This window comes from Schistocerca cancellata, chromosome 3 (assembly GCF_023864275.1).
Source record: "Schistocerca cancellata isolate TAMUIC-IGC-003103 chromosome 3, iqSchCanc2.1, whole genome shotgun sequence".
Lineage (NCBI taxonomy): Eukaryota > Metazoa > Arthropoda > Insecta > Orthoptera > Acrididae > Schistocerca > Schistocerca cancellata.
This window is the reverse complement of record NC_064628.1, coordinates 706,253,825-706,271,825: the sequence shown is the minus strand read 5'-3', so window position 1 is coordinate 706,271,825 and position 18,001 is coordinate 706,253,825. Positions and strand designations below refer to the sequence as shown.

General features: G+C 45.5%; 57 non-coding genes across 57 annotated transcripts; 38 read left to right on the top strand and 19 right to left on the bottom strand.

Moving 5' to 3' along the window:
• Positions 1 to 231: 231 nt before the first annotated feature.
• Trnac-gca (transfer RNA cysteine (anticodon GCA)) lies at positions 232 to 303 on the top strand. The gene has a single exon. It is a non-coding gene; the product is annotated as a tRNA-Cys (tRNA).
• Positions 304 to 577: 274 nt separating this feature from the next.
• On the bottom strand, positions 578 to 649 carry Trnaa-cgc (transfer RNA alanine (anticodon CGC)). The gene has a single exon. It is a non-coding gene; the product is annotated as a tRNA-Ala (tRNA).
• A 118-nt stretch (positions 650 to 767) lies between these two features.
• On the top strand, positions 768 to 839 carry Trnaw-cca (transfer RNA tryptophan (anticodon CCA)). The gene has a single exon. It is a non-coding gene; the product is annotated as a tRNA-Trp (tRNA).
• Positions 840 to 1,157: 318 nt separating this feature from the next.
• Trnac-gca (transfer RNA cysteine (anticodon GCA)) lies at positions 1,158 to 1,229 on the top strand. Its single transcript has one exon. It is a non-coding gene; the product is annotated as a tRNA-Cys (tRNA).
• A 274-nt stretch (positions 1,230 to 1,503) lies between these two features.
• Positions 1,504 to 1,575, bottom strand: Trnaa-cgc (transfer RNA alanine (anticodon CGC)). Its single transcript has one exon. It is a non-coding gene; the product is annotated as a tRNA-Ala (tRNA).
• Positions 1,576 to 1,693: 118 nt separating this feature from the next.
• On the top strand, positions 1,694 to 1,765 carry Trnaw-cca (transfer RNA tryptophan (anticodon CCA)). Its single transcript has one exon. It is a non-coding gene; the product is annotated as a tRNA-Trp (tRNA).
• Positions 1,766 to 2,083: 318 nt separating this feature from the next.
• Positions 2,084 to 2,155, top strand: Trnac-gca (transfer RNA cysteine (anticodon GCA)). The gene has a single exon. It is a non-coding gene; the product is annotated as a tRNA-Cys (tRNA).
• A 274-nt stretch (positions 2,156 to 2,429) lies between these two features.
• Positions 2,430 to 2,501, bottom strand: Trnaa-cgc (transfer RNA alanine (anticodon CGC)). Its single transcript has one exon. It is a non-coding gene; the product is annotated as a tRNA-Ala (tRNA).
• Positions 2,502 to 2,619: 118 nt separating this feature from the next.
• Trnaw-cca (transfer RNA tryptophan (anticodon CCA)) lies at positions 2,620 to 2,691 on the top strand. The gene has a single exon. It is a non-coding gene; the product is annotated as a tRNA-Trp (tRNA).
• Positions 2,692 to 3,009: 318 nt separating this feature from the next.
• Positions 3,010 to 3,081, top strand: Trnac-gca (transfer RNA cysteine (anticodon GCA)). The gene has a single exon. It is a non-coding gene; the product is annotated as a tRNA-Cys (tRNA).
• Positions 3,082 to 3,355: 274 nt separating this feature from the next.
• On the bottom strand, positions 3,356 to 3,427 carry Trnaa-cgc (transfer RNA alanine (anticodon CGC)). Its single transcript has one exon. It is a non-coding gene; the product is annotated as a tRNA-Ala (tRNA).
• A 118-nt stretch (positions 3,428 to 3,545) lies between these two features.
• Trnaw-cca (transfer RNA tryptophan (anticodon CCA)) lies at positions 3,546 to 3,617 on the top strand. Its single transcript has one exon. It is a non-coding gene; the product is annotated as a tRNA-Trp (tRNA).
• Positions 3,618 to 3,935: 318 nt separating this feature from the next.
• Trnac-gca (transfer RNA cysteine (anticodon GCA)) lies at positions 3,936 to 4,007 on the top strand. Its single transcript has one exon. It is a non-coding gene; the product is annotated as a tRNA-Cys (tRNA).
• Positions 4,008 to 4,281: 274 nt separating this feature from the next.
• On the bottom strand, positions 4,282 to 4,353 carry Trnaa-cgc (transfer RNA alanine (anticodon CGC)). Its single transcript has one exon. It is a non-coding gene; the product is annotated as a tRNA-Ala (tRNA).
• Positions 4,354 to 4,471: 118 nt separating this feature from the next.
• Trnaw-cca (transfer RNA tryptophan (anticodon CCA)) lies at positions 4,472 to 4,543 on the top strand. The gene has a single exon. It is a non-coding gene; the product is annotated as a tRNA-Trp (tRNA).
• Positions 4,544 to 4,861: 318 nt separating this feature from the next.
• Positions 4,862 to 4,933, top strand: Trnac-gca (transfer RNA cysteine (anticodon GCA)). The gene has a single exon. It is a non-coding gene; the product is annotated as a tRNA-Cys (tRNA).
• A 274-nt stretch (positions 4,934 to 5,207) lies between these two features.
• Trnaa-cgc (transfer RNA alanine (anticodon CGC)) lies at positions 5,208 to 5,279 on the bottom strand. The gene has a single exon. It is a non-coding gene; the product is annotated as a tRNA-Ala (tRNA).
• Positions 5,280 to 5,397: 118 nt separating this feature from the next.
• Positions 5,398 to 5,469, top strand: Trnaw-cca (transfer RNA tryptophan (anticodon CCA)). The gene has a single exon. It is a non-coding gene; the product is annotated as a tRNA-Trp (tRNA).
• Positions 5,470 to 5,787: 318 nt separating this feature from the next.
• On the top strand, positions 5,788 to 5,859 carry Trnac-gca (transfer RNA cysteine (anticodon GCA)). Its single transcript has one exon. It is a non-coding gene; the product is annotated as a tRNA-Cys (tRNA).
• A 274-nt stretch (positions 5,860 to 6,133) lies between these two features.
• Positions 6,134 to 6,205, bottom strand: Trnaa-cgc (transfer RNA alanine (anticodon CGC)). The gene has a single exon. It is a non-coding gene; the product is annotated as a tRNA-Ala (tRNA).
• Positions 6,206 to 6,323: 118 nt separating this feature from the next.
• Positions 6,324 to 6,395, top strand: Trnaw-cca (transfer RNA tryptophan (anticodon CCA)). The gene has a single exon. It is a non-coding gene; the product is annotated as a tRNA-Trp (tRNA).
• Positions 6,396 to 6,713: 318 nt separating this feature from the next.
• Positions 6,714 to 6,785, top strand: Trnac-gca (transfer RNA cysteine (anticodon GCA)). The gene has a single exon. It is a non-coding gene; the product is annotated as a tRNA-Cys (tRNA).
• A 274-nt stretch (positions 6,786 to 7,059) lies between these two features.
• Positions 7,060 to 7,131, bottom strand: Trnaa-cgc (transfer RNA alanine (anticodon CGC)). The gene has a single exon. It is a non-coding gene; the product is annotated as a tRNA-Ala (tRNA).
• A 118-nt stretch (positions 7,132 to 7,249) lies between these two features.
• Trnaw-cca (transfer RNA tryptophan (anticodon CCA)) lies at positions 7,250 to 7,321 on the top strand. Its single transcript has one exon. It is a non-coding gene; the product is annotated as a tRNA-Trp (tRNA).
• A 318-nt stretch (positions 7,322 to 7,639) lies between these two features.
• Positions 7,640 to 7,711, top strand: Trnac-gca (transfer RNA cysteine (anticodon GCA)). Its single transcript has one exon. It is a non-coding gene; the product is annotated as a tRNA-Cys (tRNA).
• A 274-nt stretch (positions 7,712 to 7,985) lies between these two features.
• Trnaa-cgc (transfer RNA alanine (anticodon CGC)) lies at positions 7,986 to 8,057 on the bottom strand. The gene has a single exon. It is a non-coding gene; the product is annotated as a tRNA-Ala (tRNA).
• A 118-nt stretch (positions 8,058 to 8,175) lies between these two features.
• Trnaw-cca (transfer RNA tryptophan (anticodon CCA)) lies at positions 8,176 to 8,247 on the top strand. The gene has a single exon. It is a non-coding gene; the product is annotated as a tRNA-Trp (tRNA).
• A 318-nt stretch (positions 8,248 to 8,565) lies between these two features.
• Positions 8,566 to 8,637, top strand: Trnac-gca (transfer RNA cysteine (anticodon GCA)). The gene has a single exon. It is a non-coding gene; the product is annotated as a tRNA-Cys (tRNA).
• A 274-nt stretch (positions 8,638 to 8,911) lies between these two features.
• Positions 8,912 to 8,983, bottom strand: Trnaa-cgc (transfer RNA alanine (anticodon CGC)). Its single transcript has one exon. It is a non-coding gene; the product is annotated as a tRNA-Ala (tRNA).
• A 118-nt stretch (positions 8,984 to 9,101) lies between these two features.
• Positions 9,102 to 9,173, top strand: Trnaw-cca (transfer RNA tryptophan (anticodon CCA)). The gene has a single exon. It is a non-coding gene; the product is annotated as a tRNA-Trp (tRNA).
• A 318-nt stretch (positions 9,174 to 9,491) lies between these two features.
• Trnac-gca (transfer RNA cysteine (anticodon GCA)) lies at positions 9,492 to 9,563 on the top strand. Its single transcript has one exon. It is a non-coding gene; the product is annotated as a tRNA-Cys (tRNA).
• A 274-nt stretch (positions 9,564 to 9,837) lies between these two features.
• Trnaa-cgc (transfer RNA alanine (anticodon CGC)) lies at positions 9,838 to 9,909 on the bottom strand. Its single transcript has one exon. It is a non-coding gene; the product is annotated as a tRNA-Ala (tRNA).
• A 118-nt stretch (positions 9,910 to 10,027) lies between these two features.
• Trnaw-cca (transfer RNA tryptophan (anticodon CCA)) lies at positions 10,028 to 10,099 on the top strand. Its single transcript has one exon. It is a non-coding gene; the product is annotated as a tRNA-Trp (tRNA).
• A 318-nt stretch (positions 10,100 to 10,417) lies between these two features.
• Positions 10,418 to 10,489, top strand: Trnac-gca (transfer RNA cysteine (anticodon GCA)). The gene has a single exon. It is a non-coding gene; the product is annotated as a tRNA-Cys (tRNA).
• A 274-nt stretch (positions 10,490 to 10,763) lies between these two features.
• Trnaa-cgc (transfer RNA alanine (anticodon CGC)) lies at positions 10,764 to 10,835 on the bottom strand. The gene has a single exon. It is a non-coding gene; the product is annotated as a tRNA-Ala (tRNA).
• A 118-nt stretch (positions 10,836 to 10,953) lies between these two features.
• On the top strand, positions 10,954 to 11,025 carry Trnaw-cca (transfer RNA tryptophan (anticodon CCA)). Its single transcript has one exon. It is a non-coding gene; the product is annotated as a tRNA-Trp (tRNA).
• Positions 11,026 to 11,343: 318 nt separating this feature from the next.
• Trnac-gca (transfer RNA cysteine (anticodon GCA)) lies at positions 11,344 to 11,415 on the top strand. The gene has a single exon. It is a non-coding gene; the product is annotated as a tRNA-Cys (tRNA).
• A 274-nt stretch (positions 11,416 to 11,689) lies between these two features.
• Trnaa-cgc (transfer RNA alanine (anticodon CGC)) lies at positions 11,690 to 11,761 on the bottom strand. The gene has a single exon. It is a non-coding gene; the product is annotated as a tRNA-Ala (tRNA).
• A 118-nt stretch (positions 11,762 to 11,879) lies between these two features.
• Trnaw-cca (transfer RNA tryptophan (anticodon CCA)) lies at positions 11,880 to 11,951 on the top strand. The gene has a single exon. It is a non-coding gene; the product is annotated as a tRNA-Trp (tRNA).
• A 318-nt stretch (positions 11,952 to 12,269) lies between these two features.
• On the top strand, positions 12,270 to 12,341 carry Trnac-gca (transfer RNA cysteine (anticodon GCA)). Its single transcript has one exon. It is a non-coding gene; the product is annotated as a tRNA-Cys (tRNA).
• Positions 12,342 to 12,615: 274 nt separating this feature from the next.
• On the bottom strand, positions 12,616 to 12,687 carry Trnaa-cgc (transfer RNA alanine (anticodon CGC)). The gene has a single exon. It is a non-coding gene; the product is annotated as a tRNA-Ala (tRNA).
• A 118-nt stretch (positions 12,688 to 12,805) lies between these two features.
• On the top strand, positions 12,806 to 12,876 carry Trnaw-cca (transfer RNA tryptophan (anticodon CCA)). Its single transcript has one exon. It is a non-coding gene; the product is annotated as a tRNA-Trp (tRNA).
• Positions 12,877 to 13,194: 318 nt separating this feature from the next.
• Trnac-gca (transfer RNA cysteine (anticodon GCA)) lies at positions 13,195 to 13,267 on the top strand. The gene has a single exon. It is a non-coding gene; the product is annotated as a tRNA-Cys (tRNA).
• Positions 13,268 to 13,540: 273 nt separating this feature from the next.
• Positions 13,541 to 13,612, bottom strand: Trnaa-cgc (transfer RNA alanine (anticodon CGC)). The gene has a single exon. It is a non-coding gene; the product is annotated as a tRNA-Ala (tRNA).
• A 118-nt stretch (positions 13,613 to 13,730) lies between these two features.
• Trnaw-cca (transfer RNA tryptophan (anticodon CCA)) lies at positions 13,731 to 13,802 on the top strand. Its single transcript has one exon. It is a non-coding gene; the product is annotated as a tRNA-Trp (tRNA).
• A 318-nt stretch (positions 13,803 to 14,120) lies between these two features.
• Positions 14,121 to 14,192, top strand: Trnac-gca (transfer RNA cysteine (anticodon GCA)). The gene has a single exon. It is a non-coding gene; the product is annotated as a tRNA-Cys (tRNA).
• Positions 14,193 to 14,466: 274 nt separating this feature from the next.
• On the bottom strand, positions 14,467 to 14,537 carry Trnaa-cgc (transfer RNA alanine (anticodon CGC)). Its single transcript has one exon. It is a non-coding gene; the product is annotated as a tRNA-Ala (tRNA).
• A 118-nt stretch (positions 14,538 to 14,655) lies between these two features.
• Positions 14,656 to 14,727, top strand: Trnaw-cca (transfer RNA tryptophan (anticodon CCA)). The gene has a single exon. It is a non-coding gene; the product is annotated as a tRNA-Trp (tRNA).
• A 318-nt stretch (positions 14,728 to 15,045) lies between these two features.
• On the top strand, positions 15,046 to 15,117 carry Trnac-gca (transfer RNA cysteine (anticodon GCA)). The gene has a single exon. It is a non-coding gene; the product is annotated as a tRNA-Cys (tRNA).
• Positions 15,118 to 15,390: 273 nt separating this feature from the next.
• On the bottom strand, positions 15,391 to 15,461 carry Trnaa-cgc (transfer RNA alanine (anticodon CGC)). The gene has a single exon. It is a non-coding gene; the product is annotated as a tRNA-Ala (tRNA).
• A 118-nt stretch (positions 15,462 to 15,579) lies between these two features.
• Trnaw-cca (transfer RNA tryptophan (anticodon CCA)) lies at positions 15,580 to 15,651 on the top strand. The gene has a single exon. It is a non-coding gene; the product is annotated as a tRNA-Trp (tRNA).
• A 318-nt stretch (positions 15,652 to 15,969) lies between these two features.
• On the top strand, positions 15,970 to 16,041 carry Trnac-gca (transfer RNA cysteine (anticodon GCA)). Its single transcript has one exon. It is a non-coding gene; the product is annotated as a tRNA-Cys (tRNA).
• Positions 16,042 to 16,316: 275 nt separating this feature from the next.
• On the bottom strand, positions 16,317 to 16,388 carry Trnaa-cgc (transfer RNA alanine (anticodon CGC)). Its single transcript has one exon. It is a non-coding gene; the product is annotated as a tRNA-Ala (tRNA).
• A 118-nt stretch (positions 16,389 to 16,506) lies between these two features.
• Positions 16,507 to 16,579, top strand: Trnaw-cca (transfer RNA tryptophan (anticodon CCA)). Its single transcript has one exon. It is a non-coding gene; the product is annotated as a tRNA-Trp (tRNA).
• Positions 16,580 to 16,898: 319 nt separating this feature from the next.
• Positions 16,899 to 16,969, top strand: Trnac-gca (transfer RNA cysteine (anticodon GCA)). The gene has a single exon. It is a non-coding gene; the product is annotated as a tRNA-Cys (tRNA).
• A 274-nt stretch (positions 16,970 to 17,243) lies between these two features.
• Positions 17,244 to 17,315, bottom strand: Trnaa-cgc (transfer RNA alanine (anticodon CGC)). The gene has a single exon. It is a non-coding gene; the product is annotated as a tRNA-Ala (tRNA).
• A 118-nt stretch (positions 17,316 to 17,433) lies between these two features.
• Positions 17,434 to 17,505, top strand: Trnaw-cca (transfer RNA tryptophan (anticodon CCA)). Its single transcript has one exon. It is a non-coding gene; the product is annotated as a tRNA-Trp (tRNA).
• Positions 17,506 to 18,001: the final 496 nt, after the last annotated feature.

Below are 18,001 nucleotides of genomic sequence, written 5' to 3'. Positions count from 1 at the left end.
TTGCTTGAAAAAAGCTACTAGTGCAATTTTCGCATTCTGACATTAAGGTGAAGGCGCCGACTCGCACTTTCTCCAGGCGCGAGGTGTCTAGTATTTTTGATATTTATATCGTTTAACGCTAATATATAACTGAGAGATAATGATTACACGATATTTTGCTCGATTAGACGTCTTTAGCCAGGCAGAGTGTAATATTTTTCGTTAAGTTATGGGAATAGGAAGATCGTGAAAGGGGGTATAGCTCAGTCGTAGAGCATTCGACTGCAGATCGAGAGGTCCCCGGTTCAATCCCGGGTGCCCCCTTCATTTTTCAGTATCTCGAAAAAACAAAAGACGATTGTCGCGGTGAGTTGCAAATACATGTTTGAGATGCACTCCGCACGCCATACCGAAGGCTTTGGAGCAACATTTCAATGGGAGGATCGCAGCCAAGGGTCTTGCAGGTCATCGTCCTCCCGCCATGAGGTCGAACTGTACGAAATCCACTTGCTTGGGGGAAGAATCTTGTACACTGAATTTTATAGAATATGGTGATAGGCAAAAGTTTTCATGTACTGCTGCACGGAGAAACAAAAATTGGAGGAGCTGGGATTTGAACCCAGGACTTTCTGCATGCGAAGCAGACACTCTACCACTGAGTTACACCCCCGCCAGAGCAAGTACATCTGGGACGAGTCTCTCCTGGATACTACTGTCATTATTTCTTAGGTTTGAACGGTACAGTAAGTTTTCGAGGAACCTATTCATGACAAGACCGAAGCAGCGTCGACTCCGTGGCGCAACGGTAGCGCGTCTGACTCCAGATCAGAAGGTTGCGTGTTCAAATCACGTCGGGGTCACAATGAAATTTTCGTTTACGAAAGCCATAGGCGAGTATGTCAGTTTAATCAGATACCAAACGATTACAGAGAACGGACGAACAGAACTTGCTTGAAAAAAGCTACTAGTGCAATTTTCGCATTCTGACATTAAGGTGAAGGCGCCGACTCGCACTTTCTCCAGGCGCGAGGTGTCTAGTATTTTTGATATTTATATCGTTTAACGCTAATATATAACTGAGAGATAATGATTACACGATATTTTGCTCGATTAGACGTCTTTAGCCAGGCAGAGTGTAATATTTTTCGTTAAGTTATGGGAATAGGAAGATCGTGAAAGGGGGTATAGCTCAGTCGTAGAGCATTCGACTGCAGATCGAGAGGTCCCCGGTTCAATCCCGGGTGCCCCCTTCATTTTTCAGTATCTCGAAAAAACAAAAGACGATTGTCGCGGTGAGTTGCAAATACATGTTTGAGATGCACTCCGCACGCCATACCGAAGGCTTTGGAGCAACATTTCAATGGGAGGATCGCAGCCAAGGGTCTTGCAGGTCATCGTCCTCCCGCCATGAGGTCGAACTGTACGAAATCCACTTGCTTGGGGGAAGAATCTTGTACACTGAATTTTATAGAATATGGTGATAGGCAAAAGTTTTCATGTACTGCTGCACGGAGAAACAAAAATTGGAGGAGCTGGGATTTGAACCCAGGACTTTCTGCATGCGAAGCAGACACTCTACCACTGAGTTACACCCCCGCCAGAGCAAGTACATCTGGGACGAGTCTCTCCTGGATACTACTGTCATTATTTCTTAGGTTTGAACGGTACAGTAAGTTTTCGAGGAACCTATTCATGACAAGACCGAAGCAGCGTCGACTCCGTGGCGCAACGGTAGCGCGTCTGACTCCAGATCAGAAGGTTGCGTGTTCAAATCACGTCGGGGTCACAATGAAATTTTCGTTTACGAAAGCCATAGGCGAGTATGTCAGTTTAATCAGATACCAAACGATTACAGAGAACGGACGAACAGAACTTGCTTGAAAAAAGCTACTAGTGCAATTTTCGCATTCTGACATTAAGGTGAAGGCGCCGACTCGCACTTTCTCCAGGCGCGAGGTGTCTAGTATTTTTGATATTTATATCGTTTAACGCTAATATATAACTGAGAGATAATGATTACACGATATTTTGCTCGATTAGACGTCTTTAGCCAGGCAGAGTGTAATATTTTTCGTTAAGTTATGGGAATAGGAAGATCGTGAAAGGGGGTATAGCTCAGTCGTAGAGCATTCGACTGCAGATCGAGAGGTCCCCGGTTCAATCCCGGGTGCCCCCTTCATTTTTCAGTATCTCGAAAAAACAAAAGACGATTGTCGCGGTGAGTTGCAAATACATGTTTGAGATGCACTCCGCACGCCATACCGAAGGCTTTGGAGCAACATTTCAATGGGAGGATCGCAGCCAAGGGTCTTGCAGGTCATCGTCCTCCCGCCATGAGGTCGAACTGTACGAAATCCACTTGCTTGGGGGAAGAATCTTGTACACTGAATTTTATAGAATATGGTGATAGGCAAAAGTTTTCATGTACTGCTGCACGGAGAAACAAAAATTGGAGGAGCTGGGATTTGAACCCAGGACTTTCTGCATGCGAAGCAGACACTCTACCACTGAGTTACACCCCCGCCAGAGCAAGTACATCTGGGACGAGTCTCTCCTGGATACTACTGTCATTATTTCTTAGGTTTGAACGGTACAGTAAGTTTTCGAGGAACCTATTCATGACAAGACCGAAGCAGCGTCGACTCCGTGGCGCAACGGTAGCGCGTCTGACTCCAGATCAGAAGGTTGCGTGTTCAAATCACGTCGGGGTCACAATGAAATTTTCGTTTACGAAAGCCATAGGCGAGTATGTCAGTTTAATCAGATACCAAACGATTACAGAGAACGGACGAACAGAACTTGCTTGAAAAAAGCTACTAGTGCAATTTTCGCATTCTGACATTAAGGTGAAGGCGCCGACTCGCACTTTCTCCAGGCGCGAGGTGTCTAGTATTTTTGATATTTATATCGTTTAACGCTAATATATAACTGAGAGATAATGATTACACGATATTTTGCTCGATTAGACGTCTTTAGCCAGGCAGAGTGTAATATTTTTCGTTAAGTTATGGGAATAGGAAGATCGTGAAAGGGGGTATAGCTCAGTCGTAGAGCATTCGACTGCAGATCGAGAGGTCCCCGGTTCAATCCCGGGTGCCCCCTTCATTTTTCAGTATCTCGAAAAAACAAAAGACGATTGTCGCGGTGAGTTGCAAATACATGTTTGAGATGCACTCCGCACGCCATACCGAAGGCTTTGGAGCAACATTTCAATGGGAGGATCGCAGCCAAGGGTCTTGCAGGTCATCGTCCTCCCGCCATGAGGTCGAACTGTACGAAATCCACTTGCTTGGGGGAAGAATCTTGTACACTGAATTTTATAGAATATGGTGATAGGCAAAAGTTTTCATGTACTGCTGCACGGAGAAACAAAAATTGGAGGAGCTGGGATTTGAACCCAGGACTTTCTGCATGCGAAGCAGACACTCTACCACTGAGTTACACCCCCGCCAGAGCAAGTACATCTGGGACGAGTCTCTCCTGGATACTACTGTCATTATTTCTTAGGTTTGAACGGTACAGTAAGTTTTCGAGGAACCTATTCATGACAAGACCGAAGCAGCGTCGACTCCGTGGCGCAACGGTAGCGCGTCTGACTCCAGATCAGAAGGTTGCGTGTTCAAATCACGTCGGGGTCACAATGAAATTTTCGTTTACGAAAGCCATAGGCGAGTATGTCAGTTTAATCAGATACCAAACGATTACAGAGAACGGACGAACAGAACTTGCTTGAAAAAAGCTACTAGTGCAATTTTCGCATTCTGACATTAAGGTGAAGGCGCCGACTCGCACTTTCTCCAGGCGCGAGGTGTCTAGTATTTTTGATATTTATATCGTTTAACGCTAATATATAACTGAGAGATAATGATTACACGATATTTTGCTCGATTAGACGTCTTTAGCCAGGCAGAGTGTAATATTTTTCGTTAAGTTATGGGAATAGGAAGATCGTGAAAGGGGGTATAGCTCAGTCGTAGAGCATTCGACTGCAGATCGAGAGGTCCCCGGTTCAATCCCGGGTGCCCCCTTCATTTTTCAGTATCTCGAAAAAACAAAAGACGATTGTCGCGGTGAGTTGCAAATACATGTTTGAGATGCACTCCGCACGCCATACCGAAGGCTTTGGAGCAACATTTCAATGGGAGGATCGCAGCCAAGGGTCTTGCAGGTCATCGTCCTCCCGCCATGAGGTCGAACTGTACGAAATCCACTTGCTTGGGGGAAGAATCTTGTACACTGAATTTTATAGAATATGGTGATAGGCAAAAGTTTTCATGTACTGCTGCACGGAGAAACAAAAATTGGAGGAGCTGGGATTTGAACCCAGGACTTTCTGCATGCGAAGCAGACACTCTACCACTGAGTTACACCCCCGCCAGAGCAAGTACATCTGGGACGAGTCTCTCCTGGATACTACTGTCATTATTTCTTAGGTTTGAACGGTACAGTAAGTTTTCGAGGAACCTATTCATGACAAGACCGAAGCAGCGTCGACTCCGTGGCGCAACGGTAGCGCGTCTGACTCCAGATCAGAAGGTTGCGTGTTCAAATCACGTCGGGGTCACAATGAAATTTTCGTTTACGAAAGCCATAGGCGAGTATGTCAGTTTAATCAGATACCAAACGATTACAGAGAACGGACGAACAGAACTTGCTTGAAAAAAGCTACTAGTGCAATTTTCGCATTCTGACATTAAGGTGAAGGCGCCGACTCGCACTTTCTCCAGGCGCGAGGTGTCTAGTATTTTTGATATTTATATCGTTTAACGCTAATATATAACTGAGAGATAATGATTACACGATATTTTGCTCGATTAGACGTCTTTAGCCAGGCAGAGTGTAATATTTTTCGTTAAGTTATGGGAATAGGAAGATCGTGAAAGGGGGTATAGCTCAGTCGTAGAGCATTCGACTGCAGATCGAGAGGTCCCCGGTTCAATCCCGGGTGCCCCCTTCATTTTTCAGTATCTCGAAAAAACAAAAGACGATTGTCGCGGTGAGTTGCAAATACATGTTTGAGATGCACTCCGCACGCCATACCGAAGGCTTTGGAGCAACATTTCAATGGGAGGATCGCAGCCAAGGGTCTTGCAGGTCATCGTCCTCCCGCCATGAGGTCGAACTGTACGAAATCCACTTGCTTGGGGGAAGAATCTTGTACACTGAATTTTATAGAATATGGTGATAGGCAAAAGTTTTCATGTACTGCTGCACGGAGAAACAAAAATTGGAGGAGCTGGGATTTGAACCCAGGACTTTCTGCATGCGAAGCAGACACTCTACCACTGAGTTACACCCCCGCCAGAGCAAGTACATCTGGGACGAGTCTCTCCTGGATACTACTGTCATTATTTCTTAGGTTTGAACGGTACAGTAAGTTTTCGAGGAACCTATTCATGACAAGACCGAGGCAGCGTCGACTCCGTGGCGCAACGGTAGCGCGTCTGACTCCAGATCAGAAGGTTGCGTGTTCAAATCACGTCGGGGTCACAATGAAATTTTCGTTTACGAAAGCCATAGGCGAGTATGTCAGTTTAATCAGATACCAAACGATTACAGAGAACGGACGAACAGAACTTGCTTGAAAAAAGCTACTAGTGCAATTTTCGCATTCTGACATTAAGGTGAAGGCGCCGACTCGCACTTTCTCCAGGCGCGAGGTGTCTAGTATTTTTGATATTTATATCGTTTAACGCTAATATATAACTGAGAGATAATGATTACACGATATTTTGCTCGATTAGACGTCTTTAGCCAGGCAGAGTGTAATATTTTTCGTTAAGTTATGGGAATAGGAAGATCGTGAAAGGGGGTATAGCTCAGTCGTAGAGCATTCGACTGCAGATCGAGAGGTCCCCGGTTCAATCCCGGGTGCCCCCTTCATTTTTCAGTATCTCGAAAAAACAAAAGACGATTGTCGCGGTGAGTTGCAAATACATGTTTGAGATGCACTCCGCACGCCATACCGAAGGCTTTGGAGCAACATTTCAATGGGAGGATCGCAGCCAAGGGTCTTGCAGGTCATCGTCCTCCCGCCATGAGGTCGAACTGTACGAAATCCACTTGCTTGGGGGAAGAATCTTGTACACTGAATTTTATAGAATATGGTGATAGGCAAAAGTTTTCATGTACTGCTGCACGGAGAAACAAAAATTGGAGGAGCTGGGATTTGAACCCAGGACTTTCTGCATGCGAAGCAGACACTCTACCACTGAGTTACACCCCCGCCAGAGCAAGTACATCTGGGACGAGTCTCTCCTGGATACTACTGTCATTATTTCTTAGGTTTGAACGGTACAGTAAGTTTTCGAGGAACCTATTCATGACAAGACCGAAGCAGCATCGACTCCGTGGCGCAACGGTAGCGCGTCTGACTCCAGATCAGAAGGTTGCGTGTTCAAATCACGTCGGGGTCACAATGAAATTTTCGTTTACGAAAGCCATAGGCGAGTATGTCAGTTTAATCAGATACCAAACGATTACAGAGAACGGACGAACAGAACTTGCTTGAAAAAAGCTACTAGTGCAATTTTCGCATTCTGACATTAAGGTGAAGGCGCCGACTCGCACTTTCTCCAGGCGCGAGGTGTCTAGTATTTTTGATATTTATATCGTTTAACGCTAATATATAACTGAGAGATAATGATTACACGATATTTTGCTCGATTAGACGTCTTTAGCCAGGCAGAGTGTAATATTTTTCGTTAAGTTATGGGAATAGGAAGATCGTGAAAGGGGGTATAGCTCAGTCGTAGAGCATTCGACTGCAGATCGAGAGGTCCCCGGTTCAATCCCGGGTGCCCCCTTCATTTTTCAGTATCTCGAAAAAACAAAAGACGATTGTCGCGGTGAGTTGCAAATACATGTTTGAGATGCACTCCGCACGCCATACCGAAGGCTTTGGAGCAACATTTCAATGGGAGGATCGCAGCCAAGGGTCTTGCAGGTCATCGTCCTCCCGCCATGAGGTCGAACTGTACGAAATCCACTTGCTTGGGGGAAGAATCTTGTACACTGAATTTTATAGAATATGGTGATAGGCAAAAGTTTTCATGTACTGCTGCACGGAGAAACAAAAATTGGAGGAGCTGGGATTTGAACCCAGGACTTTCTGCATGCGAAGCAGACACTCTACCACTGAGTTACACCCCCGCCAGAGCAAGTACATCTGGGACGAGTCTCTCCTGGATACTACTGTCATTATTTCTTAGGTTTGAACGGTACAGTAAGTTTTCGAGGAACCTATTCATGACAAGACCGAAGCAGCGTCGACTCCGTGGCGCAACGGTAGCGCGTCTGACTCCAGATCAGAAGGTTGCGTGTTCAAATCACGTCGGGGTCACAATGAAATTTTCGTTTACGAAAGCCATAGGCGAGTATGTCAGTTTAATCAGATACCAAACGATTACAGAGAACGGACGAACAGAACTTGCTTGAAAAAAGCTACTAGTGCAATTTTCGCATTCTGACATTAAGGTGAAGGCGCCGACTCGCACTTTCTCCAGGCGCGAGGTGTCTAGTATTTTTGATATTTATATCGTTTAACGCTAATATATAACTGAGAGATAATGATTACACGATATTTTGCTCGATTAGACGTCTTTAGCCAGGCAGAGTGTAATATTTTTCGTTAAGTTATGGGAATAGGAAGATCGTGAAAGGGGGTATAGCTCAGTCGTAGAGCATTCGACTGCAGATCGAGAGGTCCCCGGTTCAATCCCGGGTGCCCCCTTCATTTTTCAGTATCTCGAAAAAACAAAAGACGATTGTCGCGGTGAGTTGCAAATACATGTTTGAGATGCACTCCGCACGCCATACCGAAGGCTTTGGAGCAACATTTCAATGGGAGGATCGCAGCCAAGGGTCTTGCAGGTCATCGTCCTCCCGCCATGAGGTCGAACTGTACGAAATCCACTTGCTTGGGGGAAGAATCTTGTACACTGAATTTTATAGAATATGGTGATAGGCAAAAGTTTTCATGTACTGCTGCACGGAGAAACAAAAATTGGAGGAGCTGGGATTTGAACCCAGGACTTTCTGCATGCGAAGCAGACACTCTACCACTGAGTTACACCCCCGCCAGAGCAAGTACATCTGGGACGAGTCTCTCCTGGATACTACTGTCATTATTTCTTAGGTTTGAACGGTACAGTAAGTTTTCGAGGAACCTATTCATGACAAGACCGAAGCAGCGTCGACTCCGTGGCGCAACGGTAGCGCGTCTGACTCCAGATCAGAAGGTTGCGTGTTCAAATCACGTCGGGGTCACAATGAAATTTTCGTTTACGAAAGCCATAGGCGAGTATGTCAGTTTAATCAGATACCAAACGATTACAGAGAACGGACGAACAGAACTTGCTTGAAAAAAGCTACTAGTGCAATTTTCGCATTCTGACATTAAGGTGAAGGCGCCGACTCGCACTTTCTCCAGGCGCGAGGTGTCTAGTATTTTTGATATTTATATCGTTTAACGCTAATATATAACTGAGAGATAATGATTACACGATATTTTGCTCGATTAGACGTCTTTAGCCAGGCAGAGTGTAATATTTTTCGTTAAGTTATGGGAATAGGAAGATCGTGAAAGGGGGTATAGCTCAGTCGTAGAGCATTCGACTGCAGATCGAGAGGTCCCCGGTTCAATCCCGGGTGCCCCCTTCATTTTTCAGTATCTCGAAAAAACAAAAGACGATTGTCGCGGTGAGTTGCAAATACATGTTTGAGATGCACTCCGCACGCCATACCGAAGGCTTTGGAGCAACATTTCAATGGGAGGATCGCAGCCAAGGGTCTTGCAGGTCATCGTCCTCCCGCCATGAGGTCGAACTGTACGAAATCCACTTGCTTGGGGGAAGAATCTTGTACACTGAATTTTATAGAATATGGTGATAGGCAAAAGTTTTCATGTACTGCTGCACGGAGAAACAAAAATTGGAGGAGCTGGGATTTGAACCCAGGACTTTCTGCATGCGAAGCAGACACTCTACCACTGAGTTACACCCCCGCCAGAGCAAGTACATCTGGGACGAGTCTCTCCTGGATACTACTGTCATTATTTCTTAGGTTTGAACGGTACAGTAAGTTTTCGAGGAACCTATTCATGACAAGACCGAAGCAGCGTCGACTCCGTGGCGCAACGGTAGCGCGTCTGACTCCAGATCAGAAGGTTGCGTGTTCAAATCACGTCGGGGTCACAATGAAATTTTCGTTTACGAAAGCCATAGGCGAGTATGTCAGTTTAATCAGATACCAAACGATTACAGAGAACGGACGAACAGAACTTGCTTGAAAAAAGCTACTAGTGCAATTTTCGCATTCTGACATTAAGGTGAAGGCGCCGACTCGCACTTTCTCCAGGCGCGAGGTGTCTAGTATTTTTGATATTTATATCGTTTAACGCTAATATATAACTGAGAGATAATGATTACACGATATTTTGCTCGATTAGACGTCTTTAGCCAGGCAGAGTGTAATATTTTTCGTTAAGTTATGGGAATAGGAAGATCGTGAAAGGGGGTATAGCTCAGTCGTAGAGCATTCGACTGCAGATCGAGAGGTCCCCGGTTCAATCCCGGGTGCCCCCTTCATTTTTCAGTATCTCGAAAAAACAAAAGACGATTGTCGCGGTGAGTTGCAAATACATGTTTGAGATGCACTCCGCACGCCATACCGAAGGCTTTGGAGCAACATTTCAATGGGAGGATCGCAGCCAAGGGTCTTGCAGGTCATCGTCCTCCCGCCATGAGGTCGAACTGTACGAAATCCACTTGCTTGGGGGAAGAATCTTGTACACTGAATTTTATAGAATATGGTGATAGGCAAAAGTTTTCATGTACTGCTGCACGGAGAAACAAAAATTGGAGGAGCTGGGATTTGAACCCAGGACTTTCTGCATGCGAAGCAGACACTCTACCACTGAGTTACACCCCCGCCAGAGCAAGTACATCTGGGACGAGTCTCTCCTGGATACTACTGTCATTATTTCTTAGGTTTGAACGGTACAGTAAGTTTTCGAGGAACCTATTCATGACAAGACCGAAGCAGCGTCGACTCCGTGGCGCAACGGTAGCGCGTCTGACTCCAGATCAGAAGGTTGCGTGTTCAAATCACGTCGGGGTCACAATGAAATTTTCGTTTACGAAAGCCATAGGCGAGTATGTCAGTTTAATCAGATACCAAACGATTACAGAGAACGGACGAACAGAACTTGCTTGAAAAAAGCTACTAGTGCAATTTTCGCATTCTGACATTAAGGTGAAGGCGCCGACTCGCACTTTCTCCAGGCGCGAGGTGTCTAGTATTTTTGATATTTATATCGTTTAACGCTAATATATAACTGAGAGATAATGATTACACGATATTTTGCTCGATTAGACGTCTTTAGCCAGGCAGAGTGTAATATTTTTCGTTAAGTTATGGGAATAGGAAGATCGTGAAAGGGGGTATAGCTCAGTCGTAGAGCATTCGACTGCAGATCGAGAGGTCCCCGGTTCAATCCCGGGTGCCCCCTTCATTTTTCAGTATCTCGAAAAAACAAAAGACGATTGTCGCGGTGAGTTGCAAATACATGTTTGAGATGCACTCCGCACGCCATACCGAAGGCTTTGGAGCAACATTTCAATGGGAGGATCGCAGCCAAGGGTCTTGCAGGTCATCGTCCTCCCGCCATGAGGTCGAACTGTACGAAATCCACTTGCTTGGGGGAAGAATCTTGTACACTGAATTTTATAGAATATGGTGATAGGCAAAAGTTTTCATGTACTGCTGCACGGAGAAACAAAAATTGGAGGAGCTGGGATTTGAACCCAGGACTTTCTGCATGCGAAGCAGACACTCTACCACTGAGTTACACCCCCGCCAGAGCAAGTACATCTGGGACGAGTCTCTCCTGGATACTACTGTCATTATTTCTTAGGTTTGAACGGTACAGTAAGTTTTCGAGGAACCTATTCATGACAAGACCGAAGCAGCGTCGACTCCGTGGCGCAACGGTAGCGCGTCTGACTCCAGATCAGAAGGTTGCGTGTTCAAATCACGTCGGGGTCACAATGAAATTTTCGTTTACGAAAGCCATAGGCGAGTATGTCAGTTTAATCAGATACCAAACGATTACAGAGAACGGACGAACAGAACTTGCTTGAAAAAAGCTACTAGTGCAATTTTCGCATTCTGACATTAAGGTGAAGGCGCCGACTCGCACTTTCTCCAGGCGCGAGGTGTCTAGTATTTTTGATATTTATATCGTTTAACGCTAATATATAACTGAGAGATAATGATTACACGATATTTTGCTCGATTAGACGTCTTTAGCCAGGCAGAGTGTAATATTTTTCGTTAAGTTATGGGAATAGGAAGATCGTGAAAGGGGGTATAGCTCAGTCGTAGAGCATTCGACTGCAGATCGAGAGGTCCCCGGTTCAATCCCGGGTGCCCCCTTCATTTTTCAGTATCTCGAAAAAACAAAAGACGATTGTCGCGGTGAGTTGCAAATACATGTTTGAGATGCACTCCGCACGCCATACCGAAGGCTTTGGAGCAACATTTCAATGGGAGGATCGCAGCCAAGGGTCTTGCAGGTCATCGTCCTCCCGCCATGAGGTCGAACTGTACGAAATCCACTTGCTTGGGGGAAGAATCTTGTACACTGAATTTTATAGAATATGGTGATAGGCAAAAGTTTTCATGTACTGCTGCACGGAGAAACAAAAATTGGAGGAGCTGGGATTTGAACCCAGGACTTTCTGCATGCGAAGCAGACACTCTACCACTGAGTTACACCCCCGCCAGAGCAAGTACATCTGGGACGAGTCTCTCCTGGATACTACTGTCATTATTTCTTAGGTTTGAACGGTACAGTAAGTTTTCGAGGAACCTATTCATGACAAGACCGAAGCAGCGTCGACTCCGTGGCGCAACGGTAGCGCGTCTGACTCCAGATCAGAAGGTTGCGTGTTCAAATCACGTCGGGGTCACAATGAAATTTTCGTTTACGAAAGCCATAGGCGAGTATGTCAGTTTAATCAGATACCAAACGATTACAGAGAACGGACGAACAGAACTTGCTTGAAAAAAGCTACTAGTGCAATTTTCGCATTCTGACATTAAGGTGAAGGCGCCGACTCGCACTTTCTCCAGGCGCGAGGTGTCTAGTATTTTTGATATTTATATCGTTTAACGCTAATATATAACTGAGAGATAATGATTACACGATATTTTGCTCGATTAGACGTCTTTAGCCAGGCAGAGTGTAATATTTTTCGTTAAGTTATGGGAATAGGAAGATCGTGAAAGGGGGTATAGCTCAGTCGTAGAGCATTCGACTGCAGATCGAGAGGTCCCCGGTTCAATCCCGGGTGCCCCCTTCATTTTTCAGTATCTCGAAAAAACAAAAGACGATTGTCGCGGTGAGTTGCAAATACATGTTTGAGATGCACTCCGCACGCCATACCGAAGGCTTTGGAGCAACATTTCAATGGGAGGATCGCAGCCAAGGGTCTTGCAGGTCATCGTCCTCCCGCCATGAGGTCGAACTGTACGAAATCCACTTGCTTGGGGGAAGAATCTTGTACACTGAATTTTATAGAATATGGTGATAGGCAAAAGTTTTCATGTACTGCTGCACGGAGAAACAAAAATTGGAGGAGCTGGGATTTGAACCCAGGACTTTCTGCATGCGAAGCAGACACTCTACCACTGAGTTACACCCCCGCCAGAGCAAGTACATCTGGGACGAGTCTCTCCTGGATACTACTGTCATTATTTCTTAGGTTTGAACGGTACAGTAAGTTTTCGAGGAACCTATTCATGACAAGACCGAAGCAGCGTCGACTCCGTGGCGCAACGGTAGCGCGTCTGACTCCAGATCAGAAGGTTGCGTGTTCAAATCACGTCGGGTCACAATGAAATTTTCGTTTACGAAAGCCATAGGCGAGTATGTCAGTTTAATCAGATACCAAACGATTACAGAGAACGGACGAACAGAACTTGCTTGAAAAAAGCTACTAGTGCAATTTTCGCATTCTGACATTAAGGTGAAGGCGCCGACTCGCACTTTCTCCAGGCGCGAGGTGTCTAGTATTTTTGATATTTATATCGTTTAACGCTAATATATAACTGAGAGATAATGATTACACGATATTTTGCTCGATTAGACGTCTTTAGCCAGGCAGAGTGTAATATTTTTCGTTAAGTTATGGGAATAGGAAGATCGTGAAAGGGGGTATAGCTCAGTCGTAGAGCATTCGACTGCAGATCGAGAGGTCCCCCGGTTCAATCCCGGGTGCCCCCTTCATTTTTCAGTATCTCGAAAAAACAAAAGACGATTGTCGCGGTGAGTTGCAAATACATGTTTGAGATGCACTCCGCACGCCATACCGAAGGCTTTGGAGCAACATTTCAATGGGAGGATCGCAGCCAAGGGTCTTGCAGGTCATCGTCCTCCCGCCATGAGGTCGAACTGTACGAAATCACTTGCTTGGGGGAAGAATCTTGTACACTGAATTTTATAGAATATGGTGATAGGCAAAAGTTTTCATGTACTGCTGCACGGAGAAACAAAAATTGGAGGAGCTGGGATTTGAACCCAGGACTTTCTGCATGCGAAGCAGACACTCTACCACTGAGTTACACCCCCGCCAGAGCAAGTACATCTGGGACGAGTCTCTCCTGGATACTACTGTCATTATTTCTTAGGTTTGAACGGTACAGTAAGTTTTCGAGGAACCTATTCATGACAAGACCGAAGCAGCGTCGACTCCGTGGCGCAACGGTAGCGCGTCTGACTCCAGATCAGAAGGTTGCGTGTTCAAATCACGTCGGGGTCACAATGAAATTTTCGTTTACGAAAGCCATAGGCGAGTATGTCAGTTTAATCAGATACCAAACGATTACAGAGAACGGACGAACAGAACTTGCTTGAAAAAAGCTACTAGTGCAATTTTCGCATTCTGACATTAAGGTGAAGGCGCCGACTCGCACTTTCTCCAGGCGCGAGGTGTCTAGTATTTTTGATATTTATATCGTTTAACGCTAATATATAACTGAGAGATAATGATTACACGATATTTTGCTCGATTAGACGTCTTTAGCCAGGCAGAGTGTAATATTTTTCGTTAAGTTATGGGAATAGGAAGATCGTGAAAGGGGGTATAGCTCAGTCGTAGAGCATTCGACTGCAGATCGAGAGGTCCCCGGTTCAATCCCGGGTGCCCCCTTCATTTTTCAGTATCTCGAAAAAACAAAAGACGATTGTCGCGGTGAGTTGCAAATACATGTTTGAGATGCACTCCGCACGCCATACCGAAGGCTTTGGAGCAACATTTCAATGGGAGGATCGCAGCCAAGGGTCCTTGCAGGTCATCGTCCTCCGCCATGAGGTCGAACTGTACGAAATCCACTTGCTTGGGGGAAGAATCTTGTACACTGAATTTTATAGAATATGGTGATAGGCAAAAGTTTTCATGTACTGCTGCACGGAGAAACAAAAATTGGAGGAGCTGGGATTTGAACCAGGACTTTCTGCATGCGAAGCAGACACTCTACCACTGAGTTACACCCCCGCCAGAGCAAGTACATCTGGGACGAGTCTCTCCTGGATACTACTGTCATTATTTCTTAGGTTTGAACGGTACAGTAAGTTTTCGAGGAACCTATTCATGACAAGACCGAAGCAGCGTCGACTCCGTGGCGCAACGGTAGCGCGTCTGACTCCAGATCAGAAGGTTGCGTGTTCAAATCACGTCGGGGTCACAATGAAATTTTCGTTTACGAAAGCCATAGGCGAGTATGTCAGTTTAATCAGATACCAAACGATTACAGAGAACGGACGAACAGAACTTGCTTGAAAAAAGCTACTAGTGCAATTTTCGCATTCTGACATTAAGGTGAAGGCGCCGACTCGCACTTTCTCCAGGCGCGAGGTGTCTAGTATTTTTGATATTTATATCGTTTAACGCTAATATATAACTGAGAGATAATGATTACACGATATTTTGCTCGATTAGACGTCTTTAGCCAGGCAGAGTGTAATATTTTTCGTTAAGTTATGGGAATAGGAAGATCGTGAAAGGGGGTATAGCTCAGTCGTAGAGCATTCGACTGCAGATCGAGAGGTCCCCGGTTCAATCCCGGGTGCCCCCTTCATTTTTCAGTATCTCGAAAAAACAAAAGACGATTGTCGCGGTGAGTTGCAAATACATGTTTGAGATGCACTCCGCACGCCATACCGAAGGCTTTGGAGCAACATTTCAATGGGAGGATCGCAGCCAAGGGTCTTGCAGGTCATCGTCCTCCCGCCATGAGGTCGAACTGTACGAAATCCACTTGCTTGGGGGAAGAATCTTGTACACTGAATTTTATAGAATATGGTGATAGGCAAAAGTTTTCATGTACTGCTGCACGAGAAACAAAAATTGGAGGAGCTGGATTTGAACCCAGGACTTTCTGCATGCGAAGCAGACACTCTACCACTGAGTTACACCCCCGCCAGAGCAAGTACATCTGGGACGAGTCTCTCCTGGATACTACTGTCATTATTTCTTAGGTTTGAACGGTACAGTAAGTTTTCGAGGAACCTATTCATGACAAGACCGAAGCAGCGTCGACTCCGTGGCGCAACGGTAGCGCGTCTGACTCCAGATCAGAAGGTTGCGTGTTCAAATCACGTCGGGGTCACAATGAAATTTTCGTTTACGAAAGCCATAGGCGAGTATGTCAGTTTAATCAGATACCAAACGATTACAGAGAACGGACGAACAGAACTTGCTTGAAAAAAGCTACTAGTGCAATTTTCGCATTCTGACATTAAGGTGAAGGCGCCGACTCGCACTTTCTCCAGGCGCGAGGTGTCTAGTATTTTTGATATTTATATCGTTTAACGCTAATATATAACTGAGAGATAATGATTACACGATATTTTGCTCGATTAGACGTCTTTAGCCAGGCAGAGTGTAATATTTTTCGTTAAGTTATGGGAATAGGAAGATCGTGAAAGGGGGTATAGCTCAGTCGTAGAGCATTCGACTGCAGATCGAGAGGTCCCCGGTTCAATCCCGGGTGCCCCCTTCATTTTTCAGTATCTCGAAAAAACAAAAGACGATTGTCGCGGTGAGTTGCAAATACATGTTTGAGATGCACTCCGCACGCCATACCGAAGGCTTTGGAGCAACATTTCAATGGGAGGATCGCAGCCAAGGGTCTTGCAGGTCATCGTCCTCCCCGCCATGAGGTCGAACTGTACGAAATCCACTTGCTTGGGGGAAGAATCTTGTACACTGAATTTTATAGAATATGGTGATAGGCAAAAGTTTTCATGTACTGCTGCACGGAGAAACAAAAATTGGAGGAGCTGGGATTTGAACCCAGGACTTTCTGCATGCGAAGCAGACACTCTACCACTGAGTTACACCCCCGCCAGAGCAAGTACATCTGGGACGAGTCTCTCCTGGATACTACTGTCATTATTTCTTAGGTTTGAACGGTACAGTAAGTTTTCGAGGAACCTATTCATGACAAGACCGAAGCAGCGTCGACTCCAGTGGCGCAACGGTAGCGCGTCTGACTCCAGATCAGAAGGTTGCGTGTTCAAATCACGTCGGGGTCACAATGAAATTTTCGTTTTACGAAAGCCATAGGCGAGTATGTCAGTTTAATCAGATACCAAACGATTACAGAGAACGGACGAACAGAACCTTGCTTGAAAAAAGCTACTAGTGCAATTTTCGCATTCTGACATTAAGGTGAAGGCGCCGACTCGCACTTTCTCCAGGCGCGAGGTGTCTAGTATTTTTGATATTTATATCGTTTAACGCTAATATATAACTGAGAGATAATGATTACACGATATTTGCTCGATTAGACGTCTTTAGCCAGGCAGAGTGTAATATTTTTCGTTAAGTTATGGGAATAGGAAGATCGTGAAAGGGGGTATAGCTCAGTCGTAGAGCATTCGACTGCAGATCGAGAGGTCCCCGGTTCAATCCGGGTGCCCCCTTCATTTTTCAGTATCTCGAAAAAACAAAAGACGATTGTCGCGGTGAGTTGCAAATACATGTTTGAGATGCACTCCGCACGCCATACCGAAGGCTTTGGAGCAACATTTCAATGGGAGGATCGCAGCCAAGGGTCTTGCAGGTCATCGTCCTCCCGCCATGAGGTCGAACTGTACGAAATCCACTTGCTTGGGGGAAGAATCTTGTACACTGAATTTTATAGAATATGGTGATAGGCAAAAGTTTTCATGTACTGCTGCACGGAGAAACAAAAATTGGAGGAGCTGGGATTTGAACCCAGGACTTTCTGCATGCGAAGCAGACACTCTACCACTGAGTTACACCCCCGCCAGAGCAAGTACATCTGGGACGAGTCTCTCCTGGATACTACTGTCATTATTTCTTAGGTTTGAACGGTACAGTAAGTTTTCGAGGAACCTATTCATGACAAGACCGAAGCAGCGTCGACTCCGTGGCGCAACGGTAGCGCGTCTGACTCCAGATCAGAAGGTTGCGTGTTCAAATCACGTCGGGGTCACAATGAAATTTTCGTTACGAAAGCCATAGGCGAGTATGTCAGTTTAATCAGATACCAAACGATTACAGAGAACGGACGAACAGAACTTGCTTGAAAAAAGCTACTAGTGCAATTTTCGCATTCTGACATTAAGGTGAAGGCGCCGACTCGCACTTTCTCCAGGCGCGAGGTGTCTAGTATTTTTGATATTTATATCGTTTAACGCTAATATATAACTGAGAGATAATGATTACACGATATTTTGCTCGATTAGACGTCCTTTAGCCAGGCAGAGTGTAATATTTTTCGTTAAGTTATGGGAATAGGAAGATCGTGAAAGGGGGTATAGCTCAGTCGTAGAGCATTCGACTGCAGATCGAGAGGTCCCCGGTTCAATCCCGGGTGCCCCCTTCATTTTTCAGTATCTCGAAAAAACAAAAGACGATTGTCGCGGTGAGTTGCAAATACATGTTTGAGATGCACTCCGCACGCCATACCGAAGGCTTTGGAGCAACAT